Source organism: Pongo abelii, chromosome 14 (assembly GCF_028885655.2).
Source record: "Pongo abelii isolate AG06213 chromosome 14, NHGRI_mPonAbe1-v2.0_pri, whole genome shotgun sequence".
NCBI classification, from domain to species: Eukaryota; Metazoa; Chordata; class Mammalia; order Primates; family Hominidae; genus Pongo; species Pongo abelii.
Genome location: NC_071999.2, coordinates 105,792,244 through 105,814,954, shown reverse-complemented (window position 1 = coordinate 105,814,954; position 22,711 = coordinate 105,792,244). Strand labels below are relative to the sequence as shown.

At 44.3% G+C, this 22,711-nt stretch overlaps 1 protein-coding gene across 5 annotated transcripts in view; it reads right to left on the bottom strand.

The window, feature by feature from the left end:
• Nucleotides 1-22,711, bottom strand: part of CLYBL (citramalyl-CoA lyase) — a 290,169-nt gene that overhangs the window by 266,881 nt on the left and 577 nt on the right. The window lies entirely within an intron of this gene.

Here is a 22,711-nt window from a genome sequence, read left to right as displayed (position 1 = left end):
GTAAAGGAAGAAGTCTTAACAAGTGGGCTTTAAAAAGGAACCCTGAGCAATAGGAGCCCAGGGACCACAGGGTGCAGTGGTTTCACCCAGACAACATGATCTCCTGGGCTGGGGCCACCTCTCTCCAGCGCAATCCCATCTTTGTCCACTTTAAAGAAACGGACTTTGAGATGAAAGACAGAAATATTAAAGGCCTACCCTTCCCCCTGTGGGAAGCCTCTTGAGCTGCCCATGAGAATCAGAATAAATGCTTCCTAGTGGCCAGAGAAAGAGACAAGCAGTGAAGTCCACAGTAGAGAAGGAGCTGCAGATGGAATCAGCATCTCTGGATGCCATACGACCCAGGAGCAGGAGGACCACCCAACCCCACAGCACAGAGAGCACTGCCCAGATAGGGGAGGGGATGAGGGCCAACCAGGGGCAATCAGGTAACCTGTCTAACACCTGGAGGAGGGGGAAGGCGGATAGATGGGGACTTGGAGCACTGAGATTTCAACAGACACATTTGTACTTGTCAGGAGGCAACGTCTACAGAATGGGTTCTTCAATTCTCGAATCTTCTGGTTTTCTTCATGGTTTCAGATAAAGAACCACTCTCAGGATGCTGAACAGAAACACTGAAGCTGGGATAGCCCACTGTCAGGGCCATTTGTCATTTCCACAGGCCAAGAACCTGGACGCTGTCCCCACATTGGGGAACCCTCCAATGCATAAGCCAAATGGGAACTGGAAACACTTCCTTGTTCCCCCAACCCCAGGGCTCTCTCTGCCTGTCACACACGCCTGCCCCAGCAGTGGAATTCAGAGTCCACGAACAAGGCAGCAGGAACTGGGCGGCAGTCGCTGTGTCAAGATGAAAAAACCCTACATTAGCTGCGACACTTACCATAGTCAATTTTTTTTCAACTAACACAAATATTTACAATTTTATTCTTACACTTGTAGCAAGGGCCCCTCCCTGTCTCTCCCCACTCCCATCCACAAAGGCAGAAACAGAAAACAACAATATCACAATAACCAGGAGGAAATAACTGGCCATTGTACCTACCTTTTATAGACAGATGTTTCTTGGGATTTGCCCACGACACTTAAAGGCCCATTTGTGATTCTGATAACCTAAGACTTTAAACTCTATTACACACTGATTGCTGTCCAGAGCCTCAGGTTCCAGTTTACAAGCCTGTTCTGCCTTCCTGCAGGCTCTCTATGCTTATAAATGACACCTTCCAGTGTCTTAAAGTATGAAAGGCAGCCAGTCCTGAATTCTCAGGCTGCTCATGGTTTCACATAAAATGAGCTCCTACGATTTTATTACCATCCTGTGCGACTTCACAGGTGAGGAGCCTCCAGGGAAAGGATGAGGCCGAGTCTCTCACTCCCGGCCTTCTGACTTTTCCACTCAATATTGCAAATGACTGCTCCAACTCCCAAGGCTGCTGATTAATCCAAACAAGGTCTACTATGTCACTTAAAGAAACTGAGAGTAAGTCATCAAGTCGTCTCTCTGGAGAGAAGGGTGATGTGAATTCACTTCCTAAATTCACAGCTGTAAAGCTGATTAAGCCACTGATCCTCTCTATTTTTACTTAAATATAAACATTTAATGGGTATCAGTTCACTTTGCATGTTGGGAAATAACTAGTGGAAAATATTAAATTTCACATTCCAATCAGATATGCCAGACACCAGTTTTGTCTACAGGCTCACAACACAAAGATTATTGTACTTGGAGAAGTGATCGTGCTAGCTACACAAGTAAAAATGTTCCGATGGGTTTTGTAAACTTCACGTTTTAGTACCTCTGCATTTATATGAAGTTTTAATAACACAAAACATGCCAAATACAGCACCAGTGGGCTGCTTCTGAAAGAAAACAACTCCCAAAAGCCTTTAAAACAGAGTTGACTACCAGAAAATACATGAAATTCACATGTGCAGGTATATCTAACTTTCAGCATTTTCTTCACTTTGACAGTGACTTATGGCAGGCTAAATACGTGAATGCAGGTCTGAGATTATGTAGCAACATTATTTCTCCTGGGAGAAAAACAATCTAAAACCATACAAACTAATTTTTCAATTTTCAAAAGCGGTTGACTAATAAATGCTTAGTAGGGGAAACCTTAGTTTTTTAGTCTCTTTTAAAAACAGAAAAAGCAAATTAACTTTTAAATGCCAAGTGTGAAAAACAGTTCAATGTGGCAGACTCTAGCTTTAAAACTTAAAAAAAATTTCAAATTCAAATAAAACAAAATGCCACATAAGTGGCTTACATAAAAAAGCCTTCAAAACCCAACAAAACTGAACTTAAAACTCACACACAAAACATTTTCCTTTTTAAGACCAAAGATCTTCCAAGACCATTTGTCATAGGCTTAGAAGTGGTGAAAACTAAACCAGCTGCCAAAAATTATTTACTTTGTAGCACCAACAACTAAGGATATAACACCCACTAACTGACCTGCCGAGAAAATGCAAGGTTAATTTATTCTGCATGCTTTTGATTTTACTTTCTGTTAAAACAATACTCATCATCACATTCAACGCTTTCTTTAAGTATTTTATCTTCATCAAAAATAAAGACGAGAAAGGAACACAGAAAAAAAGGAGGGAGTGGCAAGAAACAAATCCAGATGTCTGAGTCAGAAATTAAAGATTATCCCATTAATTAAATCTATGATAAAGTACTGATGAATACTCTTTTCCTCTCAAAAGTGTCGGATTAAAAAATGAAATGATCACAATATTTACTACATTTCTGGCATATTATGCACTTTTTTTCAGATTCAAGAGCATCAGCCCAAACACAAAACCAGTGTGAACTCCGTGGACAGAAGTTCTGAGCAGCGCCGGTACTAGATGAGTCATAACTGCAGACAATCCTGCAAGGGTAGCCACCACTGGAGCCAGTTTATTAGTCCCAAAATATATAAATTCTTTGTAACCGAAGCTCTGGAATGTCATGTCTTAAATTACATCCACCTGGGACTACATTCTGATGACCAATCGGGTAGATTACTGGAACTTGAAAACCTCACTTTTTTGGTAATTGACATTTAAACTGTTTGAAGTTTCTCATTAAGGTCTCTTAACAAATTAACTGCAGATGTAGGAAGCGAAGTATATAGTACACAGAGAAGTGAAGTCACCTGAAAGCTCCAAATAACTGGCAGTATTTAAATGTACATTATAAGCACATTAAGGTGAGCATGAACTGGCCCCATAAGCTGCAGAGTTCCATCACGTTTTGTCTATTCCAATTAGGTTTCACAGCACACTGTGAATGTAATTTAAGTAAAAGAGAAAGGCAAGGGGTTCAAATGACATGGGACTAACACTTAGGCCAGGTTACAGACTGAAAGGCTAACTTGATGGAGGCCGAAGGAGATTAAACATCTCCACTGGCTCCTTGTTGCCAACAGGATGTAAATCTGAAGTCAGTCCGGGGCTGGCCTGGGAATCCCTTCACAGTCTGGCCTCAACCTCCCCTGCTCTCAATGTCATGCCCAGCCCCTGGGAATCCCATACTCCACAATTACCTGCTCATAACTCCCCTACCGGGCCTTGCGCCCTCTGCCAAGAACACTCTTCCCTCCGCCATACTTTAAACTCTGCCCAGAGGGCAGCTTCCCTGGGAATGATCCAGGTGCCCTCCAAAAGCCACCCCTGCCTCTGTATTCCCACAGCATGCTGCACTGATCCCTGCTTCACCACTGGCCATGGCATCTTTGTTTCAGTCAACATTTATTCAGTATCTACCACAGGTCAAGGTACTGCACTGGCCACTTGAAGACTAACACACAATACTGGTGGAATTAGTCCTCCCAGGTCTCTTCCACGCAGCCAGCCACCTCACACCACACACTTCTTAGACAGCAGGCAAAAGGAGCCCATATCTCACGTGAGATGCGCCAAAGCACCTTCTGGAACCTGGCACAGCAAAGATCCTCAGGAAATGTTCTTCCCTTCTCTCTTCTTAGGAGCTGCCTCAGTAATGCTCGGAGCCTGGGACTCGGAGCCTGGGAGGCATGACTCCTGTTCTTGTCAGAAGAATGTATAAAGGAGGGACTGAATAATACAAAGATGTGCCATAGGTGCCTCTTACTTCATACTACTGGTATGTTTTAGAATTTTTTGTTACAAAAAATTGTTCTAGGAAATATTTTTCGATTTACCTATGTAATACAATCAATAAGTTCTGCAAGAAATGGCTTGTCCTTACTAAAACCCAGATTTAAAAGTATTTTTTTAAAAAGGGAAAATCACATCAAGTAGTAAACCATATGGTTGTGAAGTTTCTTATCCTTCATTAACAATAATCCCTCAAATTATTAACATTTTTACTAATTCCCCCAAAACAGTAATTAATAAAATGCACCTGTGTCAACAGTCCTGTTTCTACCTTTGTAAATCACTTCCTTGGCCGAACCCTGGGCTCCTCAATTAGCACATTAAATGTTTGCGGAGCCTAAACGCTGCTAATCCCTGCTGATCACTCGCTAGTTGCTAATGCTTAGTGGTTCCCACAGAAAAAAATGTGTGGGGCCATGCGAGGTCTCAGAGCCACGCCGGTTAGCAGTTTCCCCCAGGTTCCCAGAAGGGACAGGGGTGATTAAACATGGTGCCTGGTCCTCAAGGAGCTTACAGCCCGATAGACATCAAACGAACAGCACAACTCCCAAGTCGGGGACTCAGCCCAAGACAGGCCAAGGTGATGAACGAGCTCCAATGGAGAAGGCACGAGAGCAGAGGAGCTTTTCCCCACGCTGGCCATAAGGAGGCAACAGAACTGAGCCTATGAGTCCACACTTTCTATCATGCCTAATTTCAGTAATAACCTGGAGTGTCTGAGGTGAAGGTGGGGGAAGGATAAGAGTTGGGGAAAAACCAAAAACAGAAAGAATTTCAAGATAAAAGCGGATGTTATTTTGGATCCCACCAAGATGCCTCCACTGAGCTGGAAGACTATGATTTTCTTAAAATACAGCTTCCTGATGCTGAGCTGGTCCCGTGTTGAGGAAGGGCTGTGTGTTCAACAGGTGAGAAGTTCTGAAATAAGCAGAATGTAGGCAGGACAGGGAACTGGCTAGGGAGGACCTTTAGGCCACATGGACTCAGACTGGCCAAGCTCTCCTGGGGATATCTCAGCGCTGGGGTAAAGCCACATTCCGACATTGAGGTTTCCCCTCTGCCCACAACTCAGCTGCATAAACCAACAATGTAAACCAGTTGTACGGAAGATGTGCCGTTTATACTTTTGAAAACTCTTTCACAAAAGAGAGAATATTGAGGAATCTAAAAACAGCCTTGGCCTATGTTCAAAAATTCAAGCCAAAAAGGAAACTTCAGATTTGATATCTTAAAATTAGCAGGAATGTTTAGACAAATCTATAATCTAGGAAAACATACATACACCCACACTCATGCATAAAAACTTTGCCTTTCCACCCGCTCATGTCAAATAGATAATTAGTGATGGATTCTGTTTACTGTGACCATATGATGATGCAGTCATTCAAGAATCATTTAATCAGTGCCTACTGTGTCAGGCACTGTGCTGGGCACAGGCATAAAGGGTGAACGTGGAGTTTCCAGCCCAGTGCAGGAGACCAAACATAACAGGGAGATGCACAGATTCATAGCTGGTGACAAATCATAAGTGCAATGAAGAACAGGGTGCTCTGAGGGAGGAAAAAGGCAGGGAAGGGAGGAGATGCTTCAAGTGGTCACCCCTGCTCCAAAGACATGGCCTTTAGGTATCTATCTGATGTTGCTTTTTACATCCACTGTTTATTGGTGTTCTTATGAATTACGTACACGCCATACCTAGCATTCAATGCATCATCTCATCTTTTTTTCTTTTTTTTGAGATGGAGTCTCACTCTGTTGCCCAGGCTGGAGTGCGGTGGCATGATCTCGGCTCACTGCAACCTTCACCTCACGGGTTAAAGCAATTCTCCTGCCTCAGCCTCCCGAGTAGCTGGGATTACAGGCGTGCACCATCACGCCCGGCTAATTTTTTGCATTTTTAGTAGAGATGGGGTTTCACTGTTTTAGCCAGGATAGTCTCGATCTCCTGACCTCGTGATCTGCCCACCTCGGCCTCCCAAAGTGCTAATTACAGGCGTGAGCCACAGTGCCCAACTCATCTCATCATTTACTTCTAAATGGACCTTGGATCTGAATCCCCTGAGCCTCAAAGCCCATGGTCTCTGGACCTAAGGAGGGAAGTGTTAAAAAATAAATAAAGAAATAATAAATAAAAGCCCATGGGTGTTTGCCTTCCCTTCTTGAGGGAACAGGAGAAGGCCAATGACGCTCGGTAAGTGGACTGAGTGAGGAGCATAGAAGGCAGTGAGAGAAAGAGGTAGGAGGGAGAAGATCATACACTCCTCGGAGTCCAAGGTGGGGGCCAGGGTTTATTATAAATGCAATAGGAAGGATATGAAGCAGAGAAGTGAAATTAGCCAATTTGTACATTTAAAAATGATTTGGAAGAAACTGCGAGAATACAACTTCACACCTACTAGGATGGCTGCAATAAAAACAATGGAAAATAGCAAGTGTTGGCAAGGATGCGGAGAAATCAGAACTCTTGTACATTGCTGGTGGAATGTAAAATGGTGCAGCCACTGTGGAAAACAGTTTCGTGGTTCCTCAAAAAGTTAAACATAGAATTACTATATGGCACAGCAGTTCCTAGGTATAAACCCAAAGGAACTGAAAACAAATACCTGTACATGAATGTTTATAGCAGCACTAGTCACAATCACCAAAAAGTGGAAACAGCCCAAATGTCCATCAACTGACAAATAAATTTAAAAAATGAGCCAGGTGGGGTGGTGAATGCCTGCAGTCCTAGCTACTTGGAAGGTTGAGGCAGGAGGAATCACTCAAGCCCAGGAGTCCAAGGCTACAGTGAGCTATGATCATGCCACTACACTCCAGCCTGGGTGACGGTGCCACTACACTCCAACCTGGATGACAGAGCTACATCCTGTCTCTAAAAAATTTAACTTAATTTAAAAAATAAACAAAATGTACTGCTATATCCATACAAAGGAACTGGTAAATGCACAGAGACAGAAGATAGACTGGTGGTTGCCAGGGGTTGAGGAGAGGAGGGAATGGGGAATGACCGCTCAATGGATACAGAGTTCTCCTTTACGGTGATAAAAACGTTTTGGAACTAGATGGAGGTGACGGTTGCACAATATTGTGAATGTACTAAAACAGCCTTGAATAGTACACTTAAATATTGCTTGGAGGAGCACCCGTACATGTAAACAATCCTTTTTCACAGTGGTCCAGATGACAGATGACCACTAGGGCAGGGGCAATGGAGACAAAAAGAAAAGGACAGATCCAAGAGATACTTTTGGAACCAACAGGTCTAGATGACAGAATGTACATCTTAATATCTATGCTGGCAGCACGTAACATGAGAGGCAATGAGGGAACTCAGCCCATGAGATGGTCATTCCAAGAGTTCAAACCTGAATCTAGAACAGTGGATGGGTATGCAGAATAACGGCCCCCAAAGATGTCCACGTCCTTATACCCAGTATCTATTGATATGTCAGGTTACATGGCAAAGTGGAATGAAGGTTGCTAATCAGCTGACCCTGAGTTGGGGCGACTGGCCTAGGTTATCCAGGTGGGGCCAACATAATCACAAGGGTCCTTCTAAGTGGAAAAGGGCGACAGAAGCAACAGAACCCGAGAGATGGCAGCAACGGGGAGAAGAATTCAGTCCACTGGGGCTGGCTTTGAAGATGGATAAGGAGCCAGGAGCCAAAGAATGTGGGCAGCCTCTAGAAGCTGAAACAGGCAAGCAAACAGATCACCCCTAGAACTGCCAGAAAGAAGGCTCTCCATCCCTATAAACACCTTGGTTTCAGCCCACAAAACCTAGGTCAGACTTCCAACCTGCAGAAGTATAAGTTAACAAATCTGTGTTAACTTAACCAGGGGTGTCCAATTTTTTTGGCTTCCCTGGCCCACACTGGAAGAAGAATTGTCTTGGGCCACACATAAAATCCACTAACAACAGCTGATAAGCTAAAGGGAAAAAAAAAATCTCCAAAAAATCTCATGTTTTAAGAAAGCTCACAAATTTGTGTTGGGTCGTATTCAAAGTCATCCCAGGTCACATGTGGCCCACAGGCTGCAGGGACAAGCTTAATTTAAACCATGATGTTTGCGATAATCTGTTACAACAGCAATAGGAAACTAATACAATGAAAAAAAAGAGTTGGCACCTGAAGGGGAAAATCAACAGGCCTGGCAACAGATGGGGTGTGGGTGGGAGAGGAGAGGAGGCATCAAAGACGGCTGGGAGTTCTACATCTCGATCACCTTAACACAGGGAAGGGTGGCAAAAGTCAGCAGAGAGGTTAGGGCTCTCAGGGATGAGACACATGGCTGGCTGAGGTGTCCAGGGAAAGAAGGCTTCCAGGAGGAAGTGGCACTGATGACTCGAGAGGGAGGGGCATGGTGAGTGGCGCATGTGGGCCACAGGTAAGCGGCCTGGGGGGGAAATGAAAAGATGGAGGATGGGTGAGGAGGTGCGTACATGCCACGCTAAGGGGCCTGGACTTTATGCGGCAGGTAATTGGAGATCATTGGGAAATTTATGCTGTCCAAGGGGGTGGGCACCATGATCAGAGTGCAGCGTTAGGAAGCTTAAAAAGTGTATTTATGTGTTAAGGGGTGGGGAGAAGAGGTTTAACGGTAAGGATTCTCCCAGTCCCCCGGTGCAGGCATGTCACCAGATTACGTGGTAAATTCCTGATGTTCTGCAGGACAAGTACACACTGATGATTCAAACGCACAGCTTGGGCCTTAGTCCAGAGGACATGAGGGATGGCAGAGACACTCCAAGCCTCTCCTATACCCATATTCTCTTCCTGGTAGAGGAGAAATTCTCTTGACTGGCTGACTCCTTTGCAGTTAAGGTGTCTGCAGAAGACATTTTCTTTCTTTTCTGTTTCTTTCTTTCTTTCTTTCGTCTTTCTCTCTTTCTCTTTTTCTTTCTTTTTCTTTCTTTCTTTTTTTGAGACAGAGTCTTGCTGTCACCCAGGCTGGAGTGCAATGGCAGGATCTCAGCTTACTGTAACCTCTGCCTTCCGGGTTCAAGCGATTCTCCTGCCTCAGCCTCCTGAGTAGCTGGGATTAGAGGTGTGTGATCACCACGTTCAGCTAATTTTTGTATTTTTAGTAGAGACAGGGTTTTACCATGTGCCAGGTTGGTCTCGAACTCCTGACCTCGTGATCTGCCCATCTCAGCCTCCCAAAGTGCTGGGATTACAGGCATGAGCCACCATGCCCAGTGAAGGCATTTCTTAAAATGTACAGCACTTGGGAAGGCTACACATCTGACATGAGCACTGCTTGTTTTCTTGGGCTCACTGGTCATCCCTGGGTGGACCGCCGGCTGATGGGCCCTAGAACAGGCACACCCTACGAGAGCACTGTGGCTCTGGGCATTTGCAAGCCAGCTTGAGGGTTCCAAGTGAGCAGGGAACCCAAATGGAACAGAAAAAAACTGAAAGAGGTGAGATGTAGGCCGAAATCAGGTATCCACTTCTGAGTCAAAATCAGACTAAAATTTACGATATCTACCTTCTCTTTCTCCTGAGTTCTTTTAGGTTCTGCATCTCCGTACACCTGAATTATTTTAGAATCCTAACCCCTAGGCGCTGTGGTGTGTCCATCATAAGTCACTGGAACAAAGTGCCTGGTAGCACTCCCCGCTGCAGGCAGAGACACGATGAGGGCACCGCCCCTTCTGAGGACCTAAAGGGTCAACAACACACAACCAAAAAAATCTCCCTTAATGTCAGGAGAAGGTGGTAAAACCAATTGAGTGCAGGCTGTACCCATGAGTTTGGGGGAGGCAGAGCTTTTATCTTCAATCTCTGGTCAAACTGAGCTCAAATGGACCAAAATAACCTAGAGCTCAAAAAGCTATATATTTTATATATCTGAATTCCCCAAGGTCGTCTTACTTGAGGGCAACAATTCCTTTCTAGACTCTGGAATGTCAACTGGCAGGAAGAAACCTGTCCATCCTCCTTTTGTTGGGTGAGAAAAATAAGGCACAATCTAGATAAGGGCCTTGAACAAGGTCAAGGGCCAACTGCGGGTCAGCATTGGACTTGAACCCCAGAGTATCTATCTAGGAGCTTCCTGCCTATAGCAGAGTTAGTAACTTGATTTTAAACTTGTTTTTGACAATTGTAAGAAAAAATTAAAGAGCACCTGAGGATATTAAAACAATTCTGAATTTTAGGAGCTAGAATAAGTTTCTATCTTAATATGAACTAAAAATATTTTCCTAAAAGTAGAAACCACCTGTCTTAGTCTGTTTATGCTGCTATTTTAAAAAGTATCACACACTGGGCTAATTTATAAACAACAGAAACTTACTTCCCACAGTTCTGGAGGCTGGGGAATCTAAGATCAAGGTGCCAGCCTCAGTGTCTACAGATGGCTGTTCTCTGCTTCCAATATGGCGCCTTGTTGCTGTGTCCTCACATGGCGCAGGGCAGAAAGGCAAGACTGGAAAACTCTCTCTGAAGCCTCTTTCCAATGGTACTAACCCATTCATGAGGTACAGTCCTCATGACTTAACCACTTCCTACAAGGCCCCACTTCTTAATACCACAATGGGAATTAAGTTTCAACACGAATTTTGGAGGGGATACCACATTCAAACCATAGTACTACCCAGGAGTGATCTGTGACTGGCTAGTATAATTCAAAGAAATCCACTTTAGGCTTAAACTTAAACATCACATTTCTGTGCTCCACATAGAACATGCACTAACAATAGCCAAAAGGTGGCAGTGACTCAAATGTCCATCAACAGATGGATGGATAAATAAAATATGGAATAGGCACACAATAGATTATTTGCCTTAAAAATGAATGAAAATCAGATACCTGCTATAACATGGATGCACCTTGGAAGATCTTATGCTGAGTGAAATAAGCCAAACACAAAAGGAGTCTATGTATGTGATTCTATGTATGTGAAATACCTACAGTAGTCAAATTCACTGTGAAAATAACGAGAATGGTGGTTACCAGGGGCTGGGTGGGGGGAAGGGAACAGGGAGTTAGTGTTTAATGGGCACAGGGTTTCAGTTTGGGAAAATTAAAAAGTTCTGAAGATGGAGGATGGTGACAGTTGTACAATGTGAATGTACTTAATGCCACTAAACTGTACACTTAAAGATGGTTAAAATGGGCTGGGCATGGTGGCTCATGCCTGTAATCCCAATACTTTGGGAGGCCAAGGCGGGTAGATCACCTGAGGTCAGGAGTTCGAGACCAGCCTGGCCAACATGGTGAAACCCCATCTCTACTAAAAATACAAAAAATTAGCCGGGCGTGATGGCGGGCACCTGTAATCCCAGCTACTCAGAGGCCGAGGCAGGAGAATTGCTTGAACCCAGGAGGTGGAGGTTGCAGTGAGCTGAGATCGCACCACTGCATTCCAGCCTGGGGGACACAGCGAGACTCCATCTCAAAAAAAAAAGTTAAAATGGTAATTTTGTTATGTATAATTTACCACAATAAAGAAAAAAAATCCACTAAATCTTTAGAAACACTCAAAATATTTCATTCCTAAATCTGTTCTTTTTTCCTTCTGCAAATTTATATCAGGCACTGCCAAGGATTGTTTTAGGTTCTGGATATATAATAGCAATGGAATAAACCAAGTCCCTGCTCTCATGAATATCTGGGGGCTGGGGTAGGGTACAGGCGGACAATAAACAAATAAGCATGTGATATGTCTGGTGGAAATGGGGCAACAGGAAAAAATGAAAACAGCAGCAAGGGGACAGGGTAGTGCAGAGGCTGGTTAGCGGGGTGGAGGCTATGTTGTACAGGGTGGTCAAGGAAGACCTCTCTGATCTGTGACATTTGAGCTGAGACACAAAGGGACAGAGTGCTTCAGGCTGACGACACAGCCCAGAAGAGGAGGCCGGTGAGGCTGCAACAGGCTAGGGAGAGAGCAGGTCATAAGGAGGGCTGGAGCACAGAGCTACTTCTTCAGTTTCTCATAAACTGTTAAAGGGACCGTTTACAGGTCAGTATAGAAATATTTCCTCTACCATCCATGTGTCTTTCATTTGCCTTAAAATGAACAGAAAAAACAACTCTGACATCTTCTGAAAGAGGCGTTCGTGAGGGCAGCGCGCAGACTGCAGAGACTGCGTGCATCTCCCATTGCTAGAGCGCCCTCCAGTGCCTCACTACGAAAACAGCACTTGGCATGCGGTTTTCTGTTTGCTGTTTTCATTTCCTAAACTTTTGTTTCTGGCCACAGAATAATGTGGGCATATCAACCTTCTCACAAAGAATACTGTGAGATTAAGTAAGAAGACAAGTCAAGTGTATGCTTTCAAACAAGCCTGCACTACTTCCAAAGTGGTACAAAGTATATGTGTGCAATGATGTTTTTAATGACCATATAAACTTTAAAAAGGTCCATAGAGAGGCCCTTATTAGGAAAAAAAAAAAAAGTGCCAATTTTTAGCAATGCAGAACTGTGAGTTAAACAGTGAACACAGTCTTCCGCTAAACTAAGACCCTCATTTTACTGGGGGTGGCAACGGGACAATGAAGTAGCAAGTACTGCCTTTTACAATTTTCAATATTTGGGGTTCTGAATATTAATACTGAAAAGTGTCCTGCAAATACAGACACCAGGGTCATCCTTCCTTCTCACTTAGACACAGTGAGGAGAAACAGTTAAGACAGACTTGCCCACGCAAGTATTCTATTAAAATAGAATCCTTACTTTCTAAGGAAACTTTCATTTCTTTATTTTATTATTATTATTATTGAGACTGAGTCTCGCTCTGTCACCCAGGCTAGAGTGCAGTGGCATGATCCTGGCTCACTGCAACCTCCACCTCCTGGGTTCAAGCAATTCTCCTGCCTCAGCCTCCTGAGTAGCTGGGACTACAGGCATGCGCAACCACACCAGGCTAATTTTTGTATTTTTAGTAGAGACCATGCTGGCCAGGCTGGTCTTGAACTTCTGACTTCAAGTGATCTGTCCACCTCAGCCTCTCAAAGTGCTGGAATTACAGGTGTGAGCCACCAATGCCCAGCCCATTCCTTTATTATTAAATAGAGCACCTCTGCCAATCTCAAAGACCTAACTAAGAGAAAGATGTTAACATGTGGTGTAGTTCAGAAGAGGTTCATGGCCATTTACAGAAACACCCATGGGCGGGCCCAGTGTGACAGCCAAGGCTGTCGCGGTAGCCAACAGGCCTTTTTAGGTCTGGTGCTGCCAGTCAGGTGACCTGCGTGACAGTCTGTGCCTACTTCAGTGTGCATGGGTCTCCTAATGCAAGGAAATGGGACAGATGAGCCTTCAAAAGGCATACACCATCCAGGGATATATCGACACAGCCTTGCGGAGGGCGATTTGACAGCAAGCATCAAAAGGCTTCAATTGTCTGTACCCAGCAAGTTCACATATAGAAATTTGCCTCCAAATACTTAAGTAAGGGTATCCACAGAGATTTGGGGATAGGAACATTTTTCTCTGCATTTCCCAAGAAAACCTGGAAACAGACTAAATGAACAACTGTGGTTATACACATACAAATATATATGTGCTAGAGTCATGTGGAACAACAGTGAACATCATCACTGCTCCTAGATTAGGTTAACATCCTTAAACGTAAACAAAACATAAAATCAGCTGGGTGTGGCAGCACATGCCTACAGTCCCAGCTACTAGAGAGACTGAGGAAGAAGCGCTACTGGTGCCCAGGATGTTAAGGCTGCAGTAAGCTATGATAACACCTGCGAATAGCCACTGCAGTCCAGTCTGGGCAACATAGCTGCACCAGTCTTAAAAAAAAAAAAAAAAAGCCAGGCGTGGTGGCTCACACCTATAATCCCAGCACTTTAGGAGACCGAGGCAGGCAGATCACGAGGCCAGGAGTTCAAGATCAGCCTGACCAACATGGTGAAACCCCATCTCTACTAAAAATAAAAAATAAAAATAAAAAAATTAGCCACGCGTGGTGGTGTGCACCTGTAATTCCAGCTACTCAGGAGGCTGAGGCAGGAGGATCGCTTGAACCCAGGAGGCGGAGGTTGCAGTGAGCTGAGATTGTGCCACTGCACTCCAGCCTGAGCGACAGAGTGAGACTCCATTTCAAAATAAACAACAACAACAAAAAATCGAAGCAGCTAAATTAACAGCTATTCTAAACCTGGTTTACGGTAGGGAGGATGGGGTGAGAAAGGAAGGAAGGAGAGAAGGAGGGAATGAATCTCAAGTCTGCGTCATTCAAGTGAGTTATTTAATTGATACGCTATAACACATTCAAGTAGCAACATGAAATAAATTAAACCTGTTTGAATTACAGTGGATTTAAATTCATACCCAAGTGACCTATATGAAACCACAAATATTATTTCCTTGATATCTTCTTTACTGTCTAATAAAATTCTAAACCTCACAGGATCGTGAGCAATGTGTGGAATTAATGAGCAATGTGTAACAGCAGAACACAGCTCCAGCTGCACTCAGGGTAGAAAAAAATGTTGTTTTTATAATTAACAACTTTTTATATGTTAAAAAAATTAATTAAACCTACTAATAGCTCCTCCCCAAGGAGCCCAGCTTGCCTTTCCCAGCCTTCTTAGAAACCTGCATTCCTAAATTTCAGCCACCAGCACCTACGGGCTTCCTCACAGGGAGTCCCGCATAGAATGGCAACTCCTACAGAGTGGCCACCACATTTAGTTAGGGAACTGCGTGACCAAAGGCTGTTTTCAGAAAGTATATCAGTCAGACCGTGGCTGTTCCGAAGCTATCACTGGAGACTGCTGAGGCTGGGCGCTGTCAGCTGCCCTGAGGGCACTCCCTATGGATATGGGTCATGTCTTGGCACAGGCTCACCCACAGCCATGTCTATGTCCTCACCTTCGAGGCTTCAGGTGTGCCTCCTGAGAACACACCACCTGCAGATATCCTGTTATTAATGCAATGACTACCATGAAATATTTCTAGACGAATGAAGCACTCGTGCCACTCAGACATTCTGCAGAATACGGGCACTAAGGAGAGTTCCTTGCAAGGACAGTCTTCTCAGTGGCCACAGTTACTCAGTCGAGTCGGGTCAAGCATGTGGCATGAAACTGTCCTCAACTTCCCTCTGGATCCATGGGACAGAGAGGGAGGGAGGGATCTCTGCAGTAAAGAGTTGATTTTCAGGTCCCGGCCTCCCCCTGACTCCTTGGCCTCTCCCACAGAAAGCATGTGGATGACCCGACGTCCTCTAGATGGCTCTGGGGCACGGTAAAACTCTACCACAGGATAACGGTATGTAGGAGCACGAGCCCCACAAAGCTGCAACAGAGCCAGAGGCCAAGGTGAGGCCGTTCAGCAGGCACGGCACAGCTGAGTTTTTGGCAGAGACCTCCCGGGCAGGTGTAGCTCCCAATTCGGGCCCAGCCACCACAGCCAGTTCTTGCTCACCAGTTTGGCTGCTGCCCACTGGTTTTCGCTCAGGGAAATCTGATTTCCCACCAATTCCACTGTCCAGCCCAGGCATGTCCCCTACCCCTAGGCTACTCCCGGTCTGCACAACATGCACACAACTGCCTTCCTGGTGTTGCCTGCTCCCGCAGGGTCTCCTTTCTTTTCTCTTCAGCCCCACTCTCAGCATTGGCCCTTCTTTCTCCATTAAAGCATTCTGAATACTCTCTCTCGGTTCTAGAATGGAGGCCATTCCAGAAGACTCTTGCTCCAATTCTTGAACCTGTGGTCTACCATCTTGGACCACTGGTCTTTTTATTTTTTCTCCCAGCTTCTGTCAATTCCTTTCCTTCTGGGCTCTGTATCCTGCCCTGCACTCATCCCCTCCAACTCCACCCTCCTCCCTGTTCCTAATAAGTATCCATCTTCATCCACAGCCCTTTACTTCCCCACCGCTATGGTGAATGGCCATCCTGGTTTGCTGGGACCTAAGGGGTTTCTGGGAACATAGGACATTCCATGCTAAACGCAGGACAGTCCCAGGTGACTGAGAGGATTGGTCCCTCTGCCTCCCAGGGCCATTTAAAATGACTTTCTGCCTCACAATCCAAAATATCATTTTTGTTTACACATCCCCTTTCTCACCATGCATTTGGGCAACTGAAGTCAACTAATGATACCAATAAACATTTTAAAATATCTAACACTTCACATTGGCCTTTTAACACCAGTTCAAGCAGCAAAGAACACACATTCATCCTTACTCTGAGTTAGTTCTTTTCAATGTGATCATTTTTCCATTTCTCAGTCATATTTACCCTGCTTCCTTTTCAGTGAGGTTTCTCCCCTTTCTCACTCACTGCTTCCATTGTTCTCTGCCTTTCTCTCTCCATCGCTCCCTCTTCTCCCACCTCCGTCCTCCCTTTGGGTCCCTTCCCTCCCTTTTTCCCTTAGTGGCCTCACAGCAGTACAGAGGGACAGTAGTGGTTGTCACGGTAACCTCAGGAGGCTTCAAAGATGAAGCCAACCCTACAAAAGGCCTATTGGGACCCTGACAGGTAACTCCATCCAGGCCCCTCAGCCACCTTCCACGGCCCTGCTGCTTCCTCACACACTGCCCCCTTCCTGTTGACCCAGAGTCTCAGCTACTTAGCTTGTAGTTGTCACCTCTCTAAACTGTCTTCATCTGGTTTTTTCTTTACCAGATTCCTCTCCACCATGGCACTGCAAAATGTGAAGTAGCTTCCTGGCACATTCCTTGGCTGCTACCACTGAACACATACAGCCAGGGAGCCCTTTTTTTTTGGAGTCTTACTACTGAATACTTTAGAAAACAGAAACAGAGTATCAACATAACAAATGAAAAGAGATTACAGGTATCAGAAATCTTGCAAAATTTGCTAGAGGGAATTAAAATAATCCTTAGAGGGAATTTTATTATTACTATTTTTAATAGAGCTTTGCTCTGTCACCCAGGCTGGAGTGCAGTGGTATGATCACAGCTCACTGAAACCCCAAATCCCCAGGCTCAAGGAGTCCTCCCACCTCAGCATCCCAAGTGGCTAGGCTCACAGGCACGAGCCACCACATCCAGCTAACTTTTAAAAATTTTTTTGTAGCGACAGCATCTCACTATGTTGCCCAATCTGGACTTGAACTCCTGGCCACAAGTGATCCTCCCACCTCAGCCTTCCAAAGTGCTGGGATTATAGACATGAGCCACCAAGCATGGCTGAAAAGTAATTACTGAGTGCTTATATTTAGAAAGTAGACCCCGGACGGGTGTGGTGGCTCACATCCTTAATCCCAGCACTTTCGGAGGCTGAGGTGGGTGGACTGCTTGAATCGAGGAGTTTGAGACGAGCCTGGGCAACATGGCGAAACCCCGTCTCTCCAAAAAATACAAAAATTAGCCAGACATGGTGGCTAATGCCTGTAGTCTCAGCTACTTGGGAGGCTGAGGCAGGAGGACTGTTTGAGCCTAGAATGTGGAGGTTGCAGTGAGCCAAGATTGCATCAGTGCACTCCAGCCTGGGTGACAGAGCGAGATCTTGTCTCAAAAAAAAAAAAAGTAGAAAGGTCTAAAATTAAATATCTAAATTTCCACCTAAAAGACTAAAGGGTAAATTAAACCCAAAGTAAGCTGAAGGTAGGAAATAATAAACATGAGACAGAAATCAATGAAATAGAAAACAGAAAAAAAATAGATAAAAATCGATAAAACGAAAAGACGGTTCTTTAAAAAGAGCAATACAACTCAAGCCAGACTGATGAAATAAAAAACAGAGAAAAAAGAATTACAAATATCAGGGATGAAAGAGGACACATCACTATGGATGACACACAGTAAGATGACAGACTAGAGGCAGGGGTAAGGATTAACTGCAAATGGGCTCAAGAGAATTTGGGGGATGATAGAAATTTGGAGGGAGGCTTAACACTGGATTGTAGTGATGGGCCTATAAACTTACTAGAAATTATTTAATCATACACTTATAAAGGGTGAATTGTGTGGAATATACCTTTGTAGAGCTGTAAGAAAAAGGATAAGGAATCAGCATGAACAACTCTAGGCACATGAATGTGACAACTTAGATGAAACAGACATAGTCCTTCAAAGATACAAACTACCAAAGCTTACTCAAGAAGAACTAGATAATCTGAATGGCAACATGTCTATTAAAGAAACTAAATTTGTAGTTTAACACTTTTTCCACAAAGAAAACTGCAGGTGCAAACATTTACAGGCAAAATCTTACCAAATTTACACAAATTGTTCCATGAAATAGAAGCGGGAACTCTCCAACACATCCTATGTGACCTTCACCATCCTAATACCAAACCCAGACCAAGGTAATATCAGAAAACTATAGGCTAATATTCCTTATGAACATAGATACAAATAATTTTAACAAAATTTTAGCACATGCAATCCAAACAATACATCACATCAGTGGGGTTTATTCCAGGAATGCAATGATCAGCTTAACTTTTAAAAAGTCAGTCACTGTAATTCACCGTATTAACACACTGAAGAAGAAAAGCCTTATGATCAACACAACAGATGCAAAAAAAATTTATAAATTCAAATCCACTCGATCAAAACTCTATGCAGGCTGACTTCAGCAAAAACGACAGAAAAAGGACCTTTGAAAATCCCATCCTCCATAAAATCAATGAGAATATTGGCAAAAATTGTCAGAATCAACTTTTTCAGAATTCTAGAAATTAAAGACTTGCAGCAATATAGGGCTCATTTATTTAAGAAAAATGGATGAATCTCAGTAAGAACAGCAATTGTCATGGGGGTTTAGTTTACCCTATCCCTCTTCCCCAGCTCTGTGGTAGACTTGAAAATCAATAGCCCCCATCACAGTGAAAACCAGCAGCATGACAGCCACTAGAGAGGGAAAGTCCCATTTCTGGAAAATGTCACTATTTGACCTGTCTTGTGATTCCTTGGTAGACCCTACTTGTAAAACTGTCTTTATTTGAGCTGACTCAGAGCTTGCACAGTGGGAATAATATTTTCCCGGAGGGCATTTATCCAAACAATCAGAAGTACTTATTTACCATCGCAGCTACTTGAGATGGAAGATAACAGTTAGGGCAAACAACAGGCTAACCAAAACACTTAAAAGGCAAAAATGGAGGACGAGATATCCATATAGAGCTCTGAAAAGTTGTGACATGTTCCTGAGACTCCAGGAGGCCACGCACATGTGCAGGGCTGTATACCTGCTAAGGAAAGACCTTAAGTGCTCACGTCTAGCTAACCTTCAGTCTCTGTGCAAGCAGGACAAACTGTGGCTGAATGTTGAAGACATGTCCTGACACATACACAGTCCCTCAGCAAAGACTAGGAGACTTACTATTTCCAGGAATTTAAGGAAATCTTTGTCTAATTGTTAGATTACTAAGCTAACTAAGCAAAGACCTCGGTAGTTGCACATGACAAAGAATATGATGCAGAATTAGTTTATTAAAGTCACTAAGCAAACAACAACAATAAACCGTGGGAAAAGGGAGAAATCTGATTTCCAGAGTTGCACCATTATATTACTTAAAATGTCCAGTTTTCAACAAAAATATACAAGACATGCAAAGAAAAAAAAAGTATGACCTATACACACAGGAAAAAAGTAGTCAGTACAAACTGTCCCTGAGGAAGTCTAGATGTTGGACTTACTAATTAAATCATCTATTTAAAGTATGTTCAAAAAACTAAAGGAAACTATGCGTAAAGAACTGAAGGAGGCCAGGTGCAGTTGTTCATGCCTAGAATCCCACTGCTTTGGAGGCCAAGGCAAGAAAATCATTTGAACCCAGGAGTTCAAAACCATGGTGGGCAACACTGCAAGACTCTGTCTCTTCAAAAAATTCAAAAATTAGCTGGGCATAGTGGTGTGTGCCTGTAGTCCCAGCTACTGGGGAGGCTGAGGCAGGAGGATCACTTGAGCCCAGGAGCTGCAGGCTGCAGTGAGCTACGATCTCACCACTGCACTCCAGCCTGGAGACTCTAAGAGAAAGAAAGAAAAAAAGAACTAAAGGAAAGTATGAGAATGATGTTTCAGTACATAGAGAATATCAATGAAGAGATAGAAAGTATAGAAAAGAGCCGGGCATGGTGGCTCATGCCTGTAATCCCAATACTATGAGCGACAGAGGCAGGCAGATTGCTTGAGCCCAGTTCGAGACCAGCCTGAGCAACATGGCGAAACTCCGTCTCTACAAAAAAATATAAACAATTAACCAGGTGCAGTGGCGCACACCTATAGTCCCAGCTATGTGGGAGGCTGAGGTGGGAGGACAGCTTGAGCCCAGGAGGCAGAGGTTGTAGTGAGCTGAGATTGCACCACTGCACTCCAGCCTGAGTGACAGAGTGAGATTCAGTCTCCAAAAAGAAAGAAGTTCTGGATTAAAATGAAAATGATTTGAGCTGGAAGAGGGAGGAATCAGCAAACCTAAAAACAGGTCAGCAGGGCATGGTGGCTCACACTTGTAATCCAAGCACTTTGGGAGGCCAAGGCAGGCAGATCATGAGGTCAGAAGATCGAGACCATCCTGGCCAACATGGTGAAACCCTGTCTCTACTAAAAATACAAAAATTAGCTGGGCGTGGTGGCGCGTGCCTGTAATCCCAGCTACTCGGGAAGCTGGAGCAGGAGAATAGCTTGAACCAGGGAGTCAGAGGTTGCAGTGAGCTGAGATCGTGCCACTGAACTCCAGCCTGGTGACAGAGCAAGACTCTGTCTCAAAAAAAAAAAAAAAAAGACAGGTCAATTGACATTGTTCAGCCTGAGGAACAGAAAGAAAATGGAACAGTCTCAAAGACCTGTGGGGTTCCATCAACTACACCAACATATATGCAATGGGAGCCTCAGAAAGAGAAGAGAGGGATAAGAGAGTAGACTTTTTTGAGAGAACAATAGCCAAAAACTTCCCAAATTTGATGTATACACATCCAAGAAACTCAATAAACTTCCAAGAGGATAAACTCAAACAGATCCACACACATCATAATAAAACCACTGAAAGACCAAGACAAAGAGAAAATCTTGCAAGCAAAAAAAAAAAAAAAAAAAAAGACTCATCACTTACATAGAACCCTAATAACATTAACGTCTGAATTCTCATTAGAATAATGGAGGCAAGAAGACCGTGAGATAATACGCTTTAAAATGCTCAAAGGAAAAAAAAAAATGCCAATCAAGAATCCTATATTCAGCGGGTAGACATGTCGAGAACGGAGCCAGTGTGCTAAAGGGGGTGAGGAGCACTGTGAGTTAACCCCCAGCGTACTGGCCTGGGGACTGTGTGTGCTCACTGGACCCGCTACTGAACAGGCCACAGAGGCTGGCCCCCTCAAAAGGAGCCAGGAAAGGACCCTTCTGGACCAGCCTGGATACACTGCCTGAGCTGCTCCTCTGGGGCGAGGGGTGACTCCCCTGTACCAGGGGCAGTGGAGGAAATGGGAAAGTGGGATGCATAAGACTAGGTGGGTCCTCCCATAGGACATGGGTGACTGAAGAGTCACAGTGCAAGAAGACGTAAGAAGTTCAGACCCAGGCCGGGTGCGGTGGCTCACGCCTTTAATCCCAACACTTTGGGAGGCCGAGGCGGGTGGATCACCTGAGGTCAGGAGCTCCAGACCAGCCTGGCCAACATGGTGAAACCTCGTCTCTATTAGAAATACAAAAATTAGCCGGGCATGGTGGCAGACGCCCTGTAATCCCAACTACTCCGGAGGCTGCAGCAGGAGAATCACTTGAATCTGGGAGGCGGAGGTTGCAGTCAGCTGACATGGCGCCATTGCACTCCAGCCTGGGCAACAAAAGCGAAACTCCATCTCAAAAAAAAAAAAACGTTCCAGACCACCAGGCCGGCCATGGTGGCTCACGCCTGTAATCCCAGCACTTTGGGAGGCTGAGCCGGTGGATCCTTTGAGGTCAGGAGTTCGAGAATAGCCTGGCCAACATGGCGAAATTCTGTCGCTACTAAAAATACAAAAATTAGCCGGGGGTGGTGGTGCACACCTGTAATGCCAGCCACTCGGGAGGCTGAGGCATGAGAATTGCTTGAACCCGGGAGGTGGAGGTTGCAGTGAGCCGAGACTGCACCACTGTACTACAGCCTAGGTGACAGAGCAAGACTCTGTCTCAAAAAATAAACATAAAAAAATAAATAAAGAAGTTCCAGACCAGGAGCCATACACTTAGTGTTTGAACCAAACTCTCTCATTACTGGTCATAGAGCTTTGAGAATCCTTAACCTTTCTGACCCTGTTTTTTCATCTTTATAAACATGACACCCAACTTCTTCACATGGTGGTCAAGGGAACCAAATGAGACCACGTACGTGCACATACCTAGGCGATGGGCAAGTGATGAGACCAGCGGTTCTCAAAGTGTGGTCCAATGACACCTGAGGGGGTCCCTGAGACCCGCTGAGAGGGTCTGCTTGATCCTCCCTTTCCCAACTAGTATCTGCATCTGCATGAGCCCAGCATTTCTTTCAAATACTTCCTCCAAAACAGCTGAAATGAGACTCCAGCTGTCCTTTATTAAACAAGAAATTTTCAAAAATATAAAAACCATGAGCCAATCTTCTCACTTTTCTTTTGAGAATAGTTATTCATTAAAGTGTTATTTGTATTAAAAGTTAATGGGTTTGTTATTAAGTGAATAT